This window comes from Trachypithecus francoisi, unplaced genomic scaffold, assembly GCF_009764315.1.
Source record: "Trachypithecus francoisi isolate TF-2019V2 unplaced genomic scaffold, Tfra_2.0 Lachesis_group6, whole genome shotgun sequence".
In the NCBI taxonomy this organism is placed as follows: domain Eukaryota; kingdom Metazoa; phylum Chordata; class Mammalia; order Primates; family Cercopithecidae; genus Trachypithecus; species Trachypithecus francoisi.
In genome coordinates, this window is record NW_022681471.1 from 90,577,070 (window position 1) to 90,583,466 (window position 6,397).

General features: G+C 38.9%; 1 pseudogene; it reads right to left on the reverse strand.

Annotated features, from left to right (window-relative positions):
• Positions 1 to 217: 217 nt before the first annotated feature.
• LOC117077381 lies at positions 218 to 5,795 on the reverse strand (annotated as a pseudogene).
• Between the last annotated feature and the right edge of the window lie 602 nt (positions 5,796 to 6,397).

Genomic DNA, 6,397 nt, shown 5'->3' on the forward strand with positions numbered 1-6,397 from the left:
GCTCAAGCCATCCTCATGCCTCGGCATCCTGGTGTGTTGGGATTACGGGCATGAGCCATTGCACCTGGGTAAAATTTCCTATAGTGTCTTGTATGTGACTGTAAATGAACAAAAGATGTGCAAGACCTCTTTGAGAAATCTGTAAGACTTTATTGAGATTTTTTTAAGTCAAATATCTCAGATACATTCAGTTTGTACTTTTTCAGCTTGTCTTCATTTAAACCTGTGGTTGCCCTTCCCCTGCAATAGAAACATAACAGGAGGGAACATTACTAGCAGAACTGTATTCAGATGAAATTAAAGGTATGCAAAGGACACCAAAGTTTACTTTTATACAATGGACAAAACCCAGAAGCCTCAGAGTCACCCTATGACTAACATTCAATGACTTTGAAGATACACTTCCAAGGGTACATATTTGCAACATTTTTTAACCACACCCTGCTTTTAGTGCTAGAAGGAAACAAAAAGACAGTCCGAGTTCAGAACACGTTAAATCAAGTGGACCTATTTAAAAGGTGCTTAAAGTCGATAGCAAACATTATGTAGAGTTTTACTCAAAATACGACCAGGACATAAAAAACCTAAGCAACAGAAGGAATTTGTGAAAAATGTATAATTTAATGTTTTGGCTTGAAACTATGGTCTTGATGTCCAATAGGCTCCTGTAAAAAGTCTGAAAATTATCTTTTGAGAAAACATTTAATGTCACATTAGGAAATACATAAGTGAAATGAATAGAAAAACCAGTATTACATTAGTTTTTTCTCTATTGTGCAGAAGTGCAACAATATTGCTTTGGGATAGTTTACCCTTCTGTGTGTGTGTTGTTGTTTCTTTTTTAATAGAGTAATCATTTGCATCAAGTTTTCACCTATAGTCCTCATGTCAATATGAATTGACACTTTTTTCACGGGAAAGTATTCCTGTTTGATAATTATTAAATGGTCATATAAGTTTTAAGGTATCAGGATCATTGATAATAAAACGTGAAAGAGTTGTACATGATAACCAGTGTGACAGAAAAAAAATGGAGAGGTAAAGGAAAACGGAGAGTAAGGCATCTGGAAAAGCTAAATATTTGCTTCTAAAAGTAACTGTTTTGAGGGACGACCAGCAAATTTCACAAGCTCATGCACAGTCTTTGTGATGTTCAGATATTTAGGTATTAAGGGATACATTAAATAATGTAGGTGTTCCTAACATGTCAATCATTTCATCCATACTCTGAAAATATTAGTGTTCAAGAATGTATTCCCTGTCAGTTATGCCCTACATTCAATTTCTCTGTCTTGTTCATATTCCGTGTTGTGCTTTTTCCATTTTCCTCAAGATTGTTTAAGCTACCGGATGCTCTCTTCCTAGATATTTCGCAAAAGAACGATCTATTAAATGTATTACTTTTGGATTAGTTTCACTTTTGTTAATGATTCATACTTTTCATTTACTGCCTGTTTCCTTTCCCGTTAAGTTTCTTTTGTGACTCTTTTTTTTCTATTTCTTAGTATTATTTTCTTGTGTCATGTAATTTGCTGTCTATTTTAATAGGATATGTATATAATGCTATGACTCTCCTAAGAATACAATTCAGGATGGTTCGATAGGCTCCAGGAAATCGTCTACAAGCTATCTTTTAATCTAAATAGACAATGGAGTGGTTCAGCAGTGTGGAGTAAAAACATTTAGATAATTTTCCCCCTATACGTGTAGTGCTTCCTTTAAATTCAGAAGTTCTTCTAATTAAGTCAGCAATTTGGAAAACGTGTGAAAAATACTTATGTGGACTACTCAGGACTTAGTATGTTATAGACTTTGAATTTTAAATCATATCATCTGATGACTCAAGACAGAAACCTGTAATACATAACCTCTGATGTCGTTAGAGGTTACCATATGTGTCTTCAATCTAATTACACACAGTAGGTCATGAAGACTGAAAGGATGGCAGGGAGCATGCTTAGCACAGGCATCTTATAACCACCTTGAGCATGACTAACTACATTCATGCTCCCTACTTCATGGGTCACAAAAACCTGACTGTCTCTATCGATTTTATTACTGTCTCTATCGATTTCATTCATGGCTTCACTACCGGAAGACTTTAAAATGTAATCATTGGCTCCCGCGAGGGAGGAGGTTCACCCCTGTAATCACTCCGAACATTTTGGGAGGCCGAGGCAGGTGGGTCACTAGAGGTCAGGATTTCGAGCCCAGCCTGGCCCAACATGGTGAAACCTCGTCTCTACTGAAAATAAGAAAAATTGGTGGGTGTGGTGGCAGGCACCTGTAATCCCAAACATGGGAGCTGAGGCATGAGAATCACTTGAACCTGGGAGGTAGAAGTCTCAGTGAACCGAGATCAGACGACTGCACTCCATCCTGGGCGACAGAGTGAGACCTCATCTGAAAAAAAATGCAGTCATTGTTTAAGAGCCTGACAGAATTCAAGATTTGACAAAATCCAGGAACTCTCATGAAGGTCTCCATATGGGAAAACAAGCATCAAGCAGAGTGCCTGCCCATTTTCCTAGAAGCAATGAAATCTCAACTCAGATATTTTAATTGGACTAAAGCTGATTGTTATGATAAACAAATCATGAAAATCAGACTATCTGTATATTCTCTCCAACAGAACCAGAGCATGCAGAAATCAGAGCTGAAATGGATTTTAATCTATCTGATGTGCATTCACTACTTTCAATAAAAGCAAAAATGGGTGTAGGATTGATGTGATTTGTCCAGAATCTCATAAATTATGTTGGAACAGGCACTAGAATCTCCTTCAGTTATCAGCATATTTCATACAAAGTGGTATTATAAATGCATTATTTATTTGTGAGAAACAGAAATTACAAAATAATCTGAAAATTTTTAGTTGTTGGTTATACTCAGAAGTAACAAAATGCTTTGCTATTTGATGATTCAATATGGCTTTGGCCCAATTTGTGTCTGTATCTGACAGTGTTTCAGTTTTGCAGTCAGCTTCTGGGGTCTGAACTACCTTCCAAATAAAATCTGCATTTGAATCTGTTTTTATAGGGGCAGTAATATTCTCTCTGTTATTTTCAAAAGTATAATATTGTGGCATACAGTAAGCACACAATTTTGAATCTTAACGGATAATATGCCTCCTTCTGGCATTTTAAATTGCTCTGATTTTGGCAGAATCTTCCCCTGGACATCAGAACCATCTCCGGATTCATCCCCAGTCTTTGACTGAGACAGCTCCTGGAGATCAGCTTCCAGGTCGGGCACTAAAAAATACCAAGGATGTCACCTGGAGCAGTCAAATAGGAATGATAAATAAGAAACTGATCCTATTCTTTTCCTCAGTGTTATGCAATAAAAGCCTATAAGCTACCGGGGTAACAAATGTGATGCAAAGATGTCCCACTTTTGTTTTCCTGTATTATGATACCTTATCTTAAATGACAATTTGAGGATAAGTCTCAGCACACCTACATCTCCCATACTTTACCATTGTGTATTATAAACACACAGCTACCTAGGAAAACCGAAGACGGCCTCACGGATAGCATTTTAATCATAACTTAAATGTAATTTTCTGAAGGATTAGATCAATGTTGTGTGGAGCCTATGACAATCTTATGGTCCTGACACTCATCCCTTGTTGAGTATCTTGAAAATGTTGGGGTTAAACTTTATTAAAGTTATTCTTAGGTCGAAAGGCCCTATATGTAACTTTTTATACATGAATGCCATTTAGAAAAAAAGTACGAAATATAACAGCAAAATCACTGTCTTCCAGTGAGAGTATGGGAACTGAAGTGCAAAAAAGTAATGGGCATTGTTGACAGTCATATTCTGGAAACCCCTTAACAGGGAATTGCTGAAACAATGCATGGCCCAAATTGGGTCTCTAAGTAGTTTGAAAATGCTGTCTGTTGAGGAAACAGTTTCTGTTTCATGATAATCTTATTGTACTTGGAGTTTTCTAATTATAAAAATATTGAAACAACTTTTAAAAGCCCCCTCAAAATCCTACAAATATAGTTACCTATATTTGGTGGGTGGCCATTGTCCTGAATTATCCAGGTTTTACCAAACATACGGTCAAAATATAAATCAAAGGAAACAGTGGCTGTCATTCATTGGCCTCTTTTCTGGAGTTGCTATCTTGCTTCACTGAACTGCGTTTTGCCCTGGACCAATACCAAATTACCTTATAGTACAGACACATTTGAGTATTAAGCATTTTTATGCAAAATCATTCACATTTTGTGAAATAGAGGGTGGGAAGAATGCAAACCTTGGAACAAAATGTGAATTCCTTCTACATGAGTCAATTGTTCTTGGTAAGTCTCAACCTCTGATTCTCAGTTTTCTTATTTATTTATTTATTTTTACTTTTATTTTTGGAGACGGAGTCTGGCTGTGTCACCCAGGTTGGAGTGCAGTGTTGCGATCTTGGCTCACTGCAACCAATGCCGCCCAGGCTCAAGCGATTCTCCTGCCGCAGCCTACTTTGCAGCTCAGATTACAAGTGCGTGCCACCATGCCCAGCTAATTTCTGTATTTTTAGTAGAGACGGGTTTTCACCATATTGGACAGGCTGGTCTCAAACTCCTGACCTCAAATGACCTGGCCGCCTCGGCCTCCCAAAGTGCAGAGATTACAGGCGTGAGCCACCACACCTGGCCTCAGTTTTATTTATAAAATGAGGTTAACATCCCTTTGCAAATGGGCTTTATTCAGGGTGTTATAAGGTAGGGCGACTTGCACTCCACATGCTATTAAAGGGTGCTTACAACACTGTGAACACCGTGGCTGAGAAGATCTCATTGCAACATCCTAATAATATCAAGTTAAACTAGTGAAATAATGGACATTTTTGTATAACCAATTAAATGGTTTCATCTGTTTTAGGAAGGACTGTATTTTCAAGCGTATAAAATGCATCTCGAAGAAAAAGAGAAGATTAATCATATCCAGGGGCTGCAGGAAGCTGCAAACTATACCCGTCACGTTTCCAGCCAACCCTCAGCAAATGTTTGCGATCCTTTCCTGCTGTTTTCTTTCCTCCTCTTACTGGTCATGGCATAAGGCACGATGCACATATAGGCCTCCCCCCACGCATAGACATTCTTTCTTTCCCTTCCCACCACCTTGAATCTCAGCTGCACCCTGATCTTCTCTTTTCTGACCAGGTGTATGATCCCGATTTTCAGCTGGTGGTTCCTCTTGTTGAGGCTCTGGCACACTGGGCTCCTGGGACAAGGGGGTTTTGTGTGTGCATGTGCAGATAAAAAATTTTCTTATCAATGCATGTCAATAATATGAATATAGAGATCACACAGATACTTTTGATCATATGCATGTTTAAAGTCATGCTGCAACACTATCCCAACACTATTCCACATACTTATTCTTCATTAGTTACTCTTCCCATGGAGAGGTCACTCTAAGACCATTACCCTCAATGGCGTTGGAAGCCATTTTAATTTATGTTGGGTAGAATGGGTGTAATGTGCTATGAATAAGCATGAGGAGGAAATCACTAGTCAAATCTGGGGAACACAAGTTCACACATCGAGGCAAAACCAGTATGTATTCCTCTTGGGTTACTGTTTCCTTCATGAGATTCTGCGATGGTTTTTTGGCAACATGGGAGACCTTTATCAGTGCATCTATACCAGTTCAACAACACTATCACACACAACAAAATTCTGCTAATAGAAAACATCGAATGTTAAGTCACTCACAAGCATAGGCCCAATCAGCTGAGCAAGTCGTAAACACCGTCTTGGTCTATATCATCTTCCTCACCAACTCATATTTCAGTCTGCAAACAGAATAGTGTGCAATTTGGGAGGCCAAGGTGGGTGGATCACCTGAGGTCAGGAGTTCGAGGCCAGCTTGGCCAAAATGGTGAAACCCCATCACTACTAAAAATACAAAACTTAGCCGGGCTTGGTGGCAGGTACCAGTAATCCCAGCTATTCGGGAGGCTGAGGCAGGAGAATCGATAGAACCCAGGGGCAAAGGTTGCAGGCAGCTGAGATCACTCCATTGTACTCCAGCTGGAGCAACAAGAGCAAAACTCCGTCTCAAGAAAACTAAACCAAACCAATCCAAACCAAAAATCAGAATACTGTGATTGGAAAAATGCACGTGAGAGGGTACTAAGTCCATAGCCAAATGTTAACTTGCAATTTTTAAAAATTTGGTAATACATTGAAAAGTAAGTCAGAGAGCATGTATAAGTGTGTACACCTTCTGAATCAAATACTTGCCCAGCCAGTTAAGTTCGTCAACCTAGCTGAGCAATGCCTTGGGGCTTAGGGCAAGAGACACACGGTATTTCCACTGAAGTTTGGTTTCACAACTGGATTCTCCATCGTGAGACATTTAGGAAAATACAGCTTGAGAGTTCGAA